Consider the following 16,519-nt stretch of genomic DNA (forward strand, 5'->3'; position numbering starts at 1 on the left):
AAGGGCCACATGAGGGCCACATGATGATCACATGAGAGCCACATAAGGGCCACATGAGGATCATATGAGGGCCACATAAGGGTCACATGAGGGTCACATGAGGGCCACATGAGGGTCACATGAGGGCCACATGAGGGTCACATGAGGGCCACATGAGGGCCACATACGAGTTATGACGTTATCAAGTTCCACCACTAGAGGGCGACAGAGAGCCGCGTTCGAACGCCTATAACACGCCGATTCTTGGGGCTACCGGGACGGCAAACACATTTCTAAGACCGGGCGGGGCCGGGCTATCACCTGGAACAGAGCCCGAAACTCTGATACCTTTATTTCGAAATCACCCCTTTAAAAAAATATCGGACGAGGGTACATTGTGCAGGTCCCTACCCAGACCATGCATGCCAAATATGGGGTGGCTGTGACGTTTCCTCGAGGAGTTATGACGTTATCAAGTTCCACCACTAGGGCGACAGAGAGCCGCATTATTTCGAAATCACCCCTTTTTACAAAATATCGGACAAGGGTACATTGTGCAGGTCTCTACCAGACCATGCATGCCAAATATGGGGTGGCTGTGACGTTTCCTCGAGGAGTTATGACGTTATCAAGTTCCACCACTAGAGGGCGACAGAGAGCCGCATTATTTTGAAATCACCCCTTTTTAAAAAATATCGGACGAGGGTACATTGTGCAGGTCCCTACCCAGACCATGCATGCCAAATATGGGGTGGCTGTGACGTTTCCTCGAGGAGTTATGACGTTATCAGGTTCCACCACTAGAGGGCGACAGAGCCGCATTATTTCGAAATCACCCCTTTTTTTAAAATATCGGAAGAGGGTACATTGTGCAGGTCCCTACCCAGACCATGCATGCCAAATATGGGGTGGCTGTGACGTTTCCTCGAGGAGTTATGACGTTATCAAGTTCCACCACTAGAGGGCGACAGAGAGCCGCATTATTTCGAAATCACCCCTTTTTTAAAAATATCGGACGATAGTACATTGTGCAGGTCCCTACCCAGACCATGCATGCCAAATATGGGGTGGCTGTGACGTTTCCTCGAGGAGTTATGACGTTATCAAGTTCCACCACTAGAGGGCCACATAAGGGCCACATGAGGGCCACATGATGATCACATGAGAGCCACATAAGGGCCACATGAGGATCATATGAGGGCCACATAAGGGTCACATGAGGGTCACATGAGGGCCACATGAGGGTCACATGAGGGCCACATGAGGGTCACATGAGGGTCACATGAGGGCCACATGAGGGCCACATGAGGGCCACATACGAGTTATGACGTTATCAAGTTCCACCACTAGAGGGCGACAGAGAGCCGCGTTCGAACGCCTATAACACGCCGATTCTTGGGGCTACCGGCAAACACATTTCTAAGACCGGGCGGGGCCGGGCTATCACCTGGAACAGAGCCCGAAACTCTGATACCTTTATTTCGAAATCACCCCTTTAAAAAAAATATCGGACGAGGGTACATTGTGCAGGTCCCTACCCAGACCATGCATGCCAAATATGGGGTGGCTGTGACGTTTCCTCGAGGAGTTATGACGTTATCAAGTTCCACCACTAGAGGGCGACAGAGAGCCGCATTATTTCGAAATCACCCCTTTTTACAAAATATCGGACAAGGGTACATTGTGCAGGTCTCTACCTAGACCATGCATGCCAAATATGGGGTGGCTGTGACGTTTCCTCGAGGAGTTATGACGTTATCAAGTTCCACCACTAGAGGGCGACAGAGAGCCGCATTATTTTGAAATCACCCCTTTTTTTAAAATATCGGACGAGGGTACATTGTGCAGGTCCCTACCCAGACCATGCATGCCAAATATGGGGTGGCTGTGACGTTTCCTCGAGGAGTTATGACGTTATCAGGTTCCACCACTAGAGGGCGACAGAGAGCCGCATTATTTCGAAATCACCCCTTTTTAAAAAATATCGGAAGAGGGTACATTGTGCAGGTCCCTACCCAGACCATGCATGCCAAATATGGGGTGGCTGTGACGTTTCCTCGAGGAGTTATGACGTTATCAAGTTCCACCACTAGAGGGCGACAGAGAGCCGCATTATTTCGAAATCACCCTTTTTAAAATATCGGACGAGTACATTGTGCAGGTCACTACCCAGACCATGCATGCCAAATATGGGGTGGCTGTGACGTTTCCTCGAGGAGTTATGACGTTATCAAGTTCCACCACTAGAGGGCGACAGAGAGCCGCATTATTTTGAAATCACCCCTTTTTTAAAAATATCGGACGAGGGTACATTGTGCAGGTCCCTACCCAGACCATGCATGCCAAATATGGGGTGGCTGTGACGTTTCCTCGAGGAGTTATGACGTTATCAAGTTCCACCACTAGAGGGCCACATAAGGGTCACATAAGGGCCACATGAGGGCCACATGATGATCACATGAGAGCCACATAAGGGCCACATGAGGATCATATGAGGGCCACATAAGGGTCACATGAGGGTCACATGAGGGCCACATGAGGGTCACATGAGGGTCACATGAGGGCCACATGAGGGCCACATGAGAGCCACATGAGGGCCACATGAGGGCCACATACGAGTTATGACGTTATCAAGTTCCACCACTAGAGGGCGACAGAGGCAGCGTTCGGACGCCTATAACACGCCGATTCTTGGGGCTACCGGGACGGCAAACACATTTCTAAGACCGGGCGGGGCCGGGCTATCACCTGGAACAGAGCCCGAAACTCTGATACCTTTATTTCGAAATCACCCCTTTAAAAAAATATCGGACGAGGGTACATTGTGCAGGTCCCTACCCAGACCATGCATGCCAAATATGGGGTGGCTGTGACGTTTCCTCGAGGAGTTATGACGTTATCAAGTTCCACCACTAGAGGGCGACAGAGAGCCGCATTATTTCGAAATCACCCCTTTTTACAAAATATCGGACAAGGGTACATTGTGCAGGTCCCTACCCAGACCATGCATGCCAAATATGGGGTGGCTGTGACGTTTCCTCGAGGAGTTATGACGTTATCAAGTTCCACCACTAGAGGGCGACAGAGAGCCACATTATTTTGAAATCACCCCTTTTTTAAAAATATCGGACGAGGGTACATTGTGCAGGTCCCTACCCAGACCATGCATGCCAAATATGGGGTGGCTGTGACGTTTCCTCGAGGAGTTATGACGTTATCAAGTTCCACCACTAGAGAGCGACAGAGAGCCGCATTATTTCGAAATCACCCCTTTTTTAAAAATATCGGACGAGGGTACATTGTGCAGGTCCCTACCCAGACCATGCATGCCAAATATGGGGTGGCTGTGACGTTTCCTCGAGGAGTTATGACGTTATCAAGTTCCACCACTAGAGGGCGACAGAGAGCCGCATTATTTCGAAATCACCCCTTTTTTTAAAATATCGGACGAGAGTACATTGTGCAGGTCCCTACCCAGACCATGCATGCCAAATATGGGGTGGCTGTGACGTTTCCTCGAGGAGTTATGACGTTATCAAGTTCCACCACTAGAGGGCCACATAAGGGTCACATAAGGGCCACATGAGGGCCACATGATGATCACATGAGAGCCACATAAGGGCCACATGAGGATCATATGAGGGCCACATAAGGGTCACATGAGGGTCACATGAGGGCCACATGAGGGTCACATGAGGGCCACATGAGGGTCACATGAGGGTCACATGAGGGCCACATGAGGGCCACATGAGGGCCACATACGAGTTATGACGTTATCAAGTTCCACCACTAGAGGGCGACAGAGAGCCGCGTTCGAACGCCTATAACACGCCGATTCTTGGGGCTACCGGGACGGCAAACACATTTCTAAGACCGGGCGGGGCCGGGCTATCACCTGGAACAGAGCCCGAAACTCTGATACCTTTATTTCGAAATCACCCCTTTAAAAAAAATATCGGACGAGGGTACATTGTGCAGGTCCCTACCCAGACCATGCATGCCAAATATGGGGTGGCTGTGACGTTTCCTCGAGGAGTTATGACGTTATCAAGTTCCACCACTAGAGGGCGACAGAGCCGCATTATTTCGAAATCACCTTTTACAAAATATCGGACAAAGGTACATTGTGCAGGTCTCTACCTAGACCATGCATGCCAAATATGGGGTGGCTGTGACGTTTCCTCGAGGAGTTATGACGTTATCAAGTTCCACCACTAGAGGGCGACAGAGAGCCGCATTATTTTGAAATCACCCCTTTTTTTAAAATATCGGACGAGGGTACATTGTGCAGGTCCCTACCCAGACCATGCATGCCAAATATGGGGTGACGTTTCCTCGGAGTTATGACGTTATCAGGTTCCACCACTAGAGGGCAACAGAGAGCCGCATTATTTCGAAATCACCCCTTTTTTAAAAATATCGGAAGAGGGTACATTGTGCAGGTCCCTACCCAGACCATGCATGCCAAATATGGGGTGGCTGTGACGTTTCCTCGAGGAGTTATGACGTTATCAAGTTCCACCACTAGAGGGCGACAGAGAGCCGCATTATTTGAAATCACCCCTTTTTTTAAAATATCGGACGAGGGTACATTGTGCAGGTCCCTACCCAGACCATGCATGCCAAATATGGGGTGGCTGTGACGTTTCCTCGAGGAGTTATGACGTTATCAAGTTCCACCACTAGAGGGCGACAGAGAGCCGCATTATTCGAAATCACCCCTTTTTAAAAAATATCGGAAGAGGGTACATTGTGCAGGTCCCTACCCAGACCATGCATGCCAAATATGGGGTGGCTGTGACGTTTCCTCGAGGAGTTATGACGTTATCAAGTTCCACCACTAGAGCGACAGAGAGCCGCATTATTTCGAAATCACCCCTTTTTTTAAAATATCGGACGAGAGTACATTGTGCAGGTCCCTACCCAGACCATGCATGCCAAATATGGGGTGGCTGTGACGTTTCCTCGAGGAGTTATGACGTTATCAAGTTCCACCACTAGAGGGCGACAGAGAGCCGCATTATTTTGAAATCACCCCTTTTTTTTAAATATCGGACGAGAGTACATTGTGCAGGTCACTACCCAGACCATGCATGCCAAATATGGGGTGGCTGTGACGTTTCCTCGAGGAGTTATGACGTTATCAGGTTCCACCACTAGAGGGCGACAGAGAGCCGCATTATTTCGAAATCACCCCTTTTTTAAAAATATCGGAAGAGGGTACATTGTGCAGGTCCCTACCCAGACCATGCATGCCAAATATGGGGTGGCTGTGACGTTTCCTCGAGGAGTTATGACGTTATCAAGTTCCACCACTAGAGGGCCACATAAGGGTCACATAAGGGCCACATGAGGGCCACATGATGATCACATGAGAGCCACATAAGGGCCACATGAGGATCATATGAGGGCCACATAAGGGTCACATGAGGGTCACATGAGGGCCACATGAGGTCATGAGGGCCACATGAGGGTCACATGAGGGTCACATGAGGGCCACATGAGGGCCACATGAGGGCCACATACGAGTTATGACGTTATCAAGTTCCACCACTAGAGGCGACAGAGGCGTTGAACGCCTATAACACGCCGATTCTTGGGGCCGACGGCAAACACATTTCTAAGACCGGGCGGCGCCGGGCTATCATCTGGAACAGAGCCCGAAACTCTGATACCTTTATTTCGAAATCACCCCTTTTAAAAAAATATCGGACGAGGGTACATTGTGCAGGTCCCTACCCAGACCATGCATGCCAAATATGGGGTGGCTGTGACGTTTCCTCGAGGAGTTATGACGTTATCAAGTTCCACCACTAGAGGGCGACAGAGAGCCGCATTATTTCGAAATCACCCCTTTTTACAAAATATCGGACAAGGGTACATTGTGCAGGTCTCTACCTAGACCATGCATGCCAAATATGGGGTGGCTGTGACGTTTCCTCGAGGAGTTATGACGTTATCAAGTTCCACCACTAGAGGGCGACAGAGAGCCGCATTATTTTGAAATCACCCCTTTTTTTAAAATATCGGACGAGGGTACATTGTGCAGGTCCCTACCCAGACCATGCATGCCAAATATGGGGTGGCTGTGACGTTTCCTCGAGGAGTTATGACGTTATCAGGTTCCACCACTAGAGGGCGACAGAGCCGCATTATTTCGAAATCACCCCTTTTTAAAAAATATCGGAAGAGGGTACATTGTGCAGGTCCCTACCCAGACCATGCATGCCAAATATGGGGTGGCTGTGACGTTTCCTCGAGGAGTTATGACGTTATCAAGTTCCACCACTAGAGAGCGACAGAGAGCCGCATTATTTCGAAATCACCCCTTTTAAAATATCGGACGAGGGTACATTGTGCAGGTCCCTACCCAGACCATGCATGCCAAATATGGGGTGGCTGTGACGTTTCCTCGAGGAGTTATGACGTTATCAAGTTCCACCACTAGAGGGCGACAGAGAGCCGCATTATTTTGAAATCACCCCTTTTTTTAAAATATCGGACGAGAGTACATTGTGCAGGTCACTACCCAGACCATGCATGCCAAATATGGGGTGGCTGTGACGTTTCCTCGAGGAGTTATGACGTTATCAGGTTCCACCACTAGAGGGCGACAGAGAGCCGCATTATTTCGAAATCACCCCTTTTTTTAAAATATCGGAAGAGGGTACATTGTGCAGGTCCCTACCCAGACCATGCATGCCAAATATGGGGTGGCTGTGACGTTTCCTCGAGGAGTTATGACGTTATCAAGTTCCACCACTAGAGGGCCACATAAGGGTCACATAAGGGCCACATGAGGGCCACATGATGATCACATGAGAGCCACATAAGGGCCACATGAGGATCATATGAGGGCCACATAAGGGTCACATGAGGGCCACATGAGGGTCACATGAGGGCCACATGAGGGTCACATGAGGGTCACATGAGGGCCACATGAGGGCCACATGAGGGCCACATACGAGTTATGACGTTATCAAGTTCCACCACTAGAGGGCGACAGAGAGCGTTCGAACGCCTATAACACGCCGATTCTTGGGGCTACCGGGACGGCAAACACATTTCTAAGACCGGGCGGGGCCGGGCTATCACCTGGAACAGAGCCCGAAACTCTGATACCTTTATTTCGAAATCACCCCTTTAAAAAAAATATCGGACGAGGGTACATTGTGCAGGTCCCTACCCAGACCATGCATGCCAAATATGGGGTGGCTGTGACGTTTCCTCGAGGAGTTATGACGTTATCAAGTTCCACCACTAGAGGGCGACAGAGAGCCGCATTATTTCGAAATCACCCCTTTTTACAAAATATCGGACAAGGGTACATTGTGCAGGTCTCTACCTAGACCATGCATGCCAAATATGGGGTGGCTGTGACGTTTCCTCGAGGAGTTATGACGTTATCAAGTTCCACCACTAGAGGGCGACAGAGAGCCGCATTATTTTGAAATCACCCCTTTTTAAAAATATCGGACGAGGGTACATTGTGCAGGTCCCTACCCAGACCATGCATGCCAAATATGGGGTGGCTGTGACGTTTCCTCGAGGAGTTATGACGTTATCAGGTTCCACCACTAGAGGGCGACAGAGAGCCGCATTATTTCGAAATCACCCCTTTTAAAAATATCGGAAGAGGGTACATTGTGCAGGTCCCTACCCAGACCATGCATGCCAAATATGGGGTGGCTGTGACGTTTCCTCGAGGAGTTATGACGTTATCAAGTTCCACCACTAGAGGGCGACAGAGCCGCATTATTTTGAAATCACCCCTTTTTTTAAAATATCGGACGAGAGTACATTGTGCAGGTCACTACCCAGACCATGCATGCCAAATATGGGGTGGCTGTGACGTTTCCTCGAGGAGTTATGACGTTATCAAGTTCCACCACTAGAGGGCGACAGAGAGCCGCATTATTTCGAAATCACCCCTTTTTTTAAAATATCGGAAGAGGGTACATTGTGCAGGTCCCTACCCAGCCTTAAGGAAGTTCGAGACACCAGCCATACGAGCCAGGTCCGGGACGGAAGTTGCGGTCGGTTGAGCCCTTAGGAGGCCGCTAAAATCAAAACACACCTCAGGTACACTGTGCCCTTTCCGAGGTACCCTGTGGAGGAGAAATATTTCAGTTCTGACCTTCGCTCGCCGCGTTATTAATTGTTAAAAAATGCATTACAAGTATTGTAAATGACATTTTGCTCTATTCTCGCCACCAGGGGGACAGGGACATTCTTAATACATGCCACGGTATGGGAAATGTCCCCCGTCTTGAAATCGAAACCCCAGATGCCGCCATTGCTCCCGGTTTATGTGGCATGTGGCAATAGCGATTTTAAACGTCCAAAATGCTTGAAAATGATACGCCAGACAGCCACAGATGCCCTGATCCTTTTTGGGACCACCATGACCACTTTACTCTGCAAGTACCCAGGTTTTGGGCACCTTTCCTGGGTACAAAACCAGTGAAATCATCTTAAAATAACGGGGACATTTGCCACACTCGGCTGCCCATACAAGTGGTGAGCAAATGTCCTGATTTGAGAAACTCAAGATCCTTGAATGATGCCTATTTCGGGAAAATGGTCAATTTGCAGAAAACTACCCAGGATCATGGCGATTCCTCCTAGGTGCACATCAGTGAAAGTGGTCTGAGTCCATGGTACTTGGCCCGTATTTTTATTCGCAATATTCACTTTTTAAAATGTTTTGCCACGGGCTATATCGATTCTCTTCGTTTATACCACCAGGGGCCCGAAACGAAAAAAATTCGGCAGAGTGGTTTTAACTCAGGGGAGTGCTTAAGTGTGGGTGCACGGGGTCGGAGGGTGAGCAAGGTCATGGAGTGTGCTCCAGAGGTGGTTCTGGCCAACATTTACCCAAGAATAGTCACTCCTTGGCCGGCCTTGAAGGGACTGTCCAGCAGGTGTCACTCATAGTCTTCCATTGACTATTGCAGGTAATGTCATGTACAGCGGGTGTCACTCATAGTCTTCTATTGACCCTGGTTCTTTGAGAGGGGGATTTGACTTACATTTACCCAAGTATAGTCACTCCTCGGCCGGCCCTGAAGGGACTGTCCAGCAGGTGTCACTCATACTCTTCTATTGACTCTTGCATGTAATGTCATGTACAGCAGGTGTCACTCATAGTCATCTATTGACCCTGGTTCTTTGAGAGGGGGATTTGACTTACATTTACCCAAGTATAGTCACTCCTCGGCCGGCCCTGAAGGGACTGTCCAGCAGGTGTCACTCATACTCTTCTATTGACTCTTGCAGGTAATGTAATGTACAGCAGGTGTCACTCATAGTCATCTATTGACCCTGGTTCTTTGAGAGGGGGATTTGACTTACATTTACCCAAGTATAGTCACTCCTCGGCCGGCCCTGAAGGGACTGTCCAGCAGGTGTCACTCATACTCTTCTATTGACTCTTGCAGGTAATGTAATGTACAGCAGGTGTCACTCATAGTCATCTATTGACCCTGGTTCTTTGAGAGGGGATTTGACTTACATTGCAAGTATAGTCACTCCTCGGCCGGCCCTGAAGGGACTGTCGAGCAGGTGTCACTCATACTCTTCTATTGACTCTTGCATGTAATGTCATGTACAGCAGGTGTCACTCATAGTCATCTATTGACCCTGGTTCTTTGAGAGGGGGATTTGACTTACATTTACCCAAGTATAGTCACTCCTCGGCCGGCCCTGAAGGGACTGTCCAGCAGGTGTCACTCATACTCTTCTATTGACTCTTGCATGTAATGTCATGTCCAGCAGGTGTCACTCATAGTCTTCCATTGACTATTGCAGGTAATGTCATGTACAGCGGGTGTCACTCATACTCTTCTATTGACTCTTGCATGTAATGTTACCAGGAGCACCATTGTCACATTACTATACAAGTACCCAGGAATTGAAGCACCTTTCCTGGGTACAAAACAGGTAAAATGTCACTAAAAGTACCAGGGACAATAGAAGACAATGAGCACCATGCTCACATTACAATACAAGTACCCAGGAATTGAAGCACCTTTCCTGGGTACAACACATGTGAAATGTCACTAAAAGTACCAGGGTCAATAGAAGACTATGAGTGAGACCGGCTGTACATTACATTACATGCAAGAGTCAATGGAAGACAATGAGCACCATGGTGACATTACTATACAAGTACCCAGGAATTGAAGCACCTTTCCTGGGTACAACACAGGTAAAATGTCACTAAAAGTACCAGGAGAACCATGGTCACATTACAATAAAAGTACCCAGGAATTGAAGCACCTTTCCTGGGTACAACACAGGTGAAATGTCACTAAAAGTACCAAGGACAATAGAAGACAATGAGACCATGGTCACATTACTATACAAGTACCCAGGTTTGGGGCACCTTTTATGGGTACAAAAGAGGTGAAATCCCATTATAATTTGGAAATGCAAGGGAATTTGTGTATAAACTGGGACATTTGTAATCCGTGTGTATGGGCCGGCCGAGTATGGCAAATGTCCCTAACTCTTTTAATTAAAAAACAATAGCTTTAAATCAACTTAGAGTCGTGGATTCTTTTTCTAAATTAAGAGGACCATCTGAATATGAATACCCTACACTTTTGGACCATTTGCTCCAGGTTAAATGACCCCAAAACGGGATCAATGAAAATGAAACGCCAGACAGCCATGGATGCCCTGGTCCTTTATGGGAGCGCCATTGTCACATTACTATGCAAGTACCCAGGACTTGAAGCACCTTTCCTGGGTACAGAACAGGTAAAATGTCACTAAAAGTACCAGGAGAACCATGGTCACATTACTATGCAAGTACCCAGGACTTGAAGCACCTTTCCTGGGTACAGAATGGGTAAAATGTCACTAAAAGTACCCAGGACTTGAAGCACCTTTCCTGGGTACAAAACAGGTAAAATGTCACTCAAAGTACCCAGGACTTGAAGCACCTTTCCTGGGTACAAAACAGGTAAAATGTCACTCAAAGTACCCAGGACTTGAAGCACCTTTCCTGGGTACAGAACGGGTAAAATGTCACTAAAAGTACCCAGGACTTGAAGCACCTTTCCTGGGTACAAAACAGGTGAAATGTCACTAAAAGTACCCAGGACTTGAAGCACCTTTCCTGGGTACAAAACAGGTAAAATGTCACTCAAAGTACCCAGGACTTGAAGCACCTTTCCTGGGTACAAAACAGGTAAAATGTCACTAAAAGTACCCAGGACTTGAAGCACCTTTCCTGGGTACAGAACGGGTAAAATGTCACTAAAAGTACCCAGGACTTGAAGCACCTTTCCTGGGTACAAAACAGGTGAAATCCCCTTTAAAGCACCAGGGACATTTGCCATACTCGGCCGGCCCATGCAATGGGTTAGCAAATGTCCCGATTTGAGAAACTCAAGTTCCCTTTGAATGATGCCTATTTCGGGAGGAAAATGGTCAATTTGCAAGAAAACTACCCAGGATCGCGGCAATTCCTCCTAGGTGCACATCAGTGAAAGTGGTCTGAGTCCATGGTACTTGGCCCCGTATTTTTATTCGCAATATTCACTTTTTAAAAAGATTTAGAAGGCTTGGCTAATGGTTACCATGTGGCTAATAGCGATTTTTCAACATACTCCAAAATGCTTGAAATTGAAACCACAGAGTCCCCAGGGTGGCGTGACTAACATACTCAAAGAACTAAGCTCTAGACCCTTCATAAGAGGTACTTTAGGCACTTCCGGTTTAGCATGTCACTTCCGGTTTAGCATGTAAAACGTCCAAAATGCTTGAAAATGAAACGCCAGACAGCCACGGATGCCCTGGTCCTTTATGGCACCACCTTTCCTGGTAAAATGTCACTAAAAGTACCAGGAGAACCATGGTCACATTACGATAAAAGTACCCAGGAATTGAAGCACCTTTCCTGGGTACAAAAGAGGTAAAATGTCACTAAAAGTACCAAGGACTTGAAGCACCATTCCTGTGTATAAAACAGGTAAAATGTCACTAAAAGTACCAGGAGAACCATGGTCACATTACTCTGCAAGTACCCAGGTATTGGCCACCTTTTATGGGTATAAAATAGGTGAAGGCTCCAAGTTAGCCTGTCACTAATTAGCGATGTTGCTCCATGGTCAATGTGCAAGCGGAGTACCCAGGACTCGAGCCACCTTTACTGGGTTCACATCAGTCAGTCAAGGCTCCAAGTTAGCATGTGGCTAATTAGCGATTTTGCTAACATGGTCCAAAATGCTTGAAATTGAAACGCCAGATGGTCATGGATGCCCTGAACAACATACTCAAAGCACAAGTCTGTGGACCCTTCAGAAAGCTAACTTCCGTTAGCAGCATGCTAGCTAGCTAAAACCAACCAATCCTTGAAGAGTGTCTCCAGTTAAATACTATATCAAGTTTTTTCAAAAATGACCAAAAAATAATGAATAAATAATAAAATCCCATCTTACACTGGCCCATTGAAAAACAGTCTAACAGTCAAATTCAAATACCATAAATGAATCAAGATCGCCATCTAGTGGATTTTTTATGTGTCACGGCAATGTACAGCACAAGTCCCTACTTAACCCTGGTGTCCCCGTCACATGTACTACGTCTGGAAACCGCACTGTCATCGTGTCTACATCTGGGAAGTGTCCCTATAAACCCTCTGCGTTTTTCGGGACATCAGCCCTAAGTTCCCTAGCCCACATCAAAAAGCAAATAACTTGACAACTAAAGCGTTGGGAAATGTGCGGACGGTTTCTGTGAGGTGACCGTGAGCCCGGGAACATATGAGACACGGCAAAAAAAAAAAAAAATAGCTTTCGAAAACAGTCCTGAGCGCACGCGGTGCATTGTGGGTAATTCTCTCCTCACAGGCAGGGGGCGCCACTGAGTAAGCAACAATTAAGGCTGAACGCTATTTTTTTACTTAAAAATAAAAATGCAAATACTTTTATAGTATTAATAAATAATACGCGTGTTTCTATACATGTTTTTCAATATACCACATATATGTTTTATATATAATGTATATATACATTTATATGTATATATGCATATATATATTTATATGTATATATACATTTATATGTATACATATGTATAGATGCATATATATATGTATATATATATATATATGACGGTCCCTGTCTCTAATGGCTAATCATGCCCTTGTTGACTCTAACTGGGATTCACTGTGGAGCTTCTACTTTGCCGTGGTGTCGTCAATAACATGCAGTGAAGACATGAACTCAACTCTTGTACATCCGGCTCCACGTGCCCACAGAACTGCATGTGATGTGTTCTTGCTGCGAAGGTGAAGTGGACCTTCATCCTCATGATCCATCAGGAGTCATCATGGCTTTCGATATTGATCCGTGCCACCAATCGACCACATTGAACACAACTCAGCAACAGTCTGTTTTCTCTTTGCAGATTTAAAATGTGGGGTGAGACTCCCGAGACACTCGGACCAGTTCCTGATGTAAGAAGAGACATCAGCTGACCACGAGTGCAGAGGTGACGTCTGCACTCGTTCGCCCAGTGCACCTCCTCGAGTCTCCGTTCGACTGCCACGCACGCCGTCCAGGCGGACGCGGGGAGATTCACATTCATTCAGCTCAGCCCAACACCCAAACCCTATAATATGTCTTTCTATAGATAGTGTATGTAATAACCGTGTCTTAAATATACAGTCGGTAATGATTAATAATATATGTATTATTATACATATTATATATAAAATAATAGTGTATTAAATAGACATTGTGAATCGTATAGTATATAATAATATATTGATTATATAATAATCGATGTTTCATACATAATAACCATGTATTAAATATACAGTTGGTAATGTTTAAATAGTGCATTGAACAGACAGTGATTTATTATTCATTTATTTGTCAATTTTTCAACTCTTTCAGATGATTCTCTATATAAATTACTAATATTATTTATTCTTCTAATATTTTAATTGATTATTATTACCTGTGATGTATGTTACGATCTCAGACACTTAGGAAGTAGGACCCAATTGCACGACCCGGGAGACAGAGATAAAGTATTTGTAAGTACTTTATTTTTCGGTTCTGCAGTGAACAAAATGAAAGCGCACACGTAATGAGAGATCACAAACTTTTCAAGAGCACAACATAACCCGACCTGATCATGGCAAAAGACCAGATTAACAGACTGACAAGGAACACTGGGAGACAGGGAATTTAAGCACATGGTAACAAGACACAGGTGGGACCAATCAGAGGCGTGGCTGACACTGATGAGCATAGGAGACAGGTGTGATGACAGGTGAAAACAATCAGGAAGCCTGGAATGAGAGAAAGCGAACATAAATGACCTGAACCTCTCTAGCATATCTGTCGGTGCACAACAGTACCCCCCCCTCTAGGGCCAACTCCTGATGGCCCAGGCTGATTGTAAAAGTCGTGGATAAGAGTCTTGTCTACGATAAATGAAGCAGCTATCCAGCTTCTAGCCTCAGGACCGTAACCCTTCCAGTCTACCAGGAATTGCCCCTCCCCTATACGGACCTCCAGTAGCTTACGGACTTGTAACGTCACCCCTTCAAAGAACTGGGGCGGTGGAGGGGCTTGGGCGGGAACAAGTGTGCTCTCACACCGGCTTGATTCTACTAACGTGAAACGCTGGGTGCACTCTCAAGGTCCTGGGGAGTTGCAAGCGTGCCGCCTTGGTTGATGACTCTGGACACTGAAACGGACCCACAAATCTGGAGCCAGTTTCTTTGAGGCGACATGGAGTGGTAAGTCTTTGGTAGAGCCAAACCTTTGGCCTGGACTGTAGGAGGAGCGACCCTCGCGATGAACGTCCGCAACAGCCTTCATCCGAGCTGAACTGGAGAAGAGACTGGCGAGCACCAGCCCAAACTCTCGACAACGTCTGATCATGGCATGTGCCGATGGAACCATCACCTCTTCCCGTTGTTAGGGAAAGTGGGCTGGAAACCATTGACACAATGGAATGGAGAGACCTGTGGTCGCGTAGGAAGGGTATTGTGGGCAACCTCGACCCATGTGAGGTGGTCACCCAGGTGGTCTGGTTCGGGAGACGAGACAATGTAAGCGTAGTCTCTAGTTCTTGGTTCAGGCGCCCGACTGTCCATTTGACTGAGGGTGATATCCTGATGACAGGCTGACGGTGGCACCTATGAGTCGACAAAACTCTTTCCAGAAGCGGAAATGAATTGTGGACCCTGTCGGAAACAATGTCATTAGGGAATCCATGGATCCTGAATACGTGATTCATCATGACCTCTGCGGTGACTTTGCAGAGGGAAGCTTGGTCAATGGGATGAAGTGAGCCATTTTGAAAATCGATCAACCACTGTTAGAACCGTAGTCTTGCCTCTGGATGAAATCCTGTGTCACAAAATCCATCGAAATGTGTGACCAAGGGCGATGGGGAATCGGCAGCGGCTGGAGCAAGCCCATCTTAACTTGAGATGAGGTCTTATTACACGCACACCGGACAAGCCGCTACATACTGGCCACATTTTTCTTCATGGATGGCCACCAGAAACGTTGTTGAATCCTGAACATTGTTCTTGCTACTCCCGGATGGCACAGCACAGATGAGTGAGCCCAGTGGATGACCTTGAGTGAAGAGCCTCAGGAACAAACAGCAGATTGTTGGGACACTCGCTAGGCGCTGATTCATGACATTTGCCTTTAACGTCTGACTCACTTGCCAGGAAAAGGCTCCGATCACCCGGTTAAGTGGAAGGATGGTCTTGGGCTCTACGCAAGTGGTTCGGGATCGTAAGACGAGACAAAGCATCGGGTTTTGATTCTGAGACCGGGACCGAAAAGAAAGTGTGAAGTTGAATCTACTAAAGAAAGTGTCCACCTGGCCTGACGGGAGTTGAGGCCGCTTAGCCTTTCTTATATATTCTAGATTCTTGTGATCTGTCCAGACTAAAAACGGTTTGCTCTGCACCTCCAGCCAGTGTCTCCATTCCTCGAGGGCAGCTTTTACACTAACACCCTTGTTTCCCACGTCATAATTCCGCTCTGCCGTTGTCAACTTCCGCGACAGGTAAGCACATGGATGCATCTTGTTGTCTTCTGCAGAACGTTGAGACAGTACTCCTCCACCCCTCATTGGAAGCATCCACTGACCATAAACTGGCGCTGGGGATCTGGAATGGTGAGTATGGAGCTGATGTGAATCTATCTCTGAGAAGTTTGAAAGCAAGATCCGCCTGGGGTCCACTTGAGGGAACCTTAGGAGAAGTCAGAACATGCAGAGGGAGCAGCAACAGAACTGAAATTCTAATAAACTTCCTATAGAAGTTAGCAAATCCTAGGAACTGCTGAACCTTTTTCCTGGAGTCTGGTGTGGGCCACTGGGATACTGCACTGACTTTCGCAGGATCCATTTGGATATGATTAGGTGAGACTATGTATCCCAAGAAAGACACACTCTTCTGTGTGGAACTCACTTCTCTGCCTTGACATATAGCTGATTATCCAGTAGTTTCTGCAAAACTTGGCGGACATGGTTAACATGAGATTTAGCG

The sequence above is a fragment of the Pseudoliparis swirei genome, unplaced genomic scaffold, assembly GCF_029220125.1.
Source record: "Pseudoliparis swirei isolate HS2019 ecotype Mariana Trench unplaced genomic scaffold, NWPU_hadal_v1 hadal_27, whole genome shotgun sequence".
In the NCBI taxonomy this organism is placed as follows: Eukaryota; Metazoa; Chordata; class Actinopteri; order Perciformes; family Liparidae; genus Pseudoliparis; species Pseudoliparis swirei.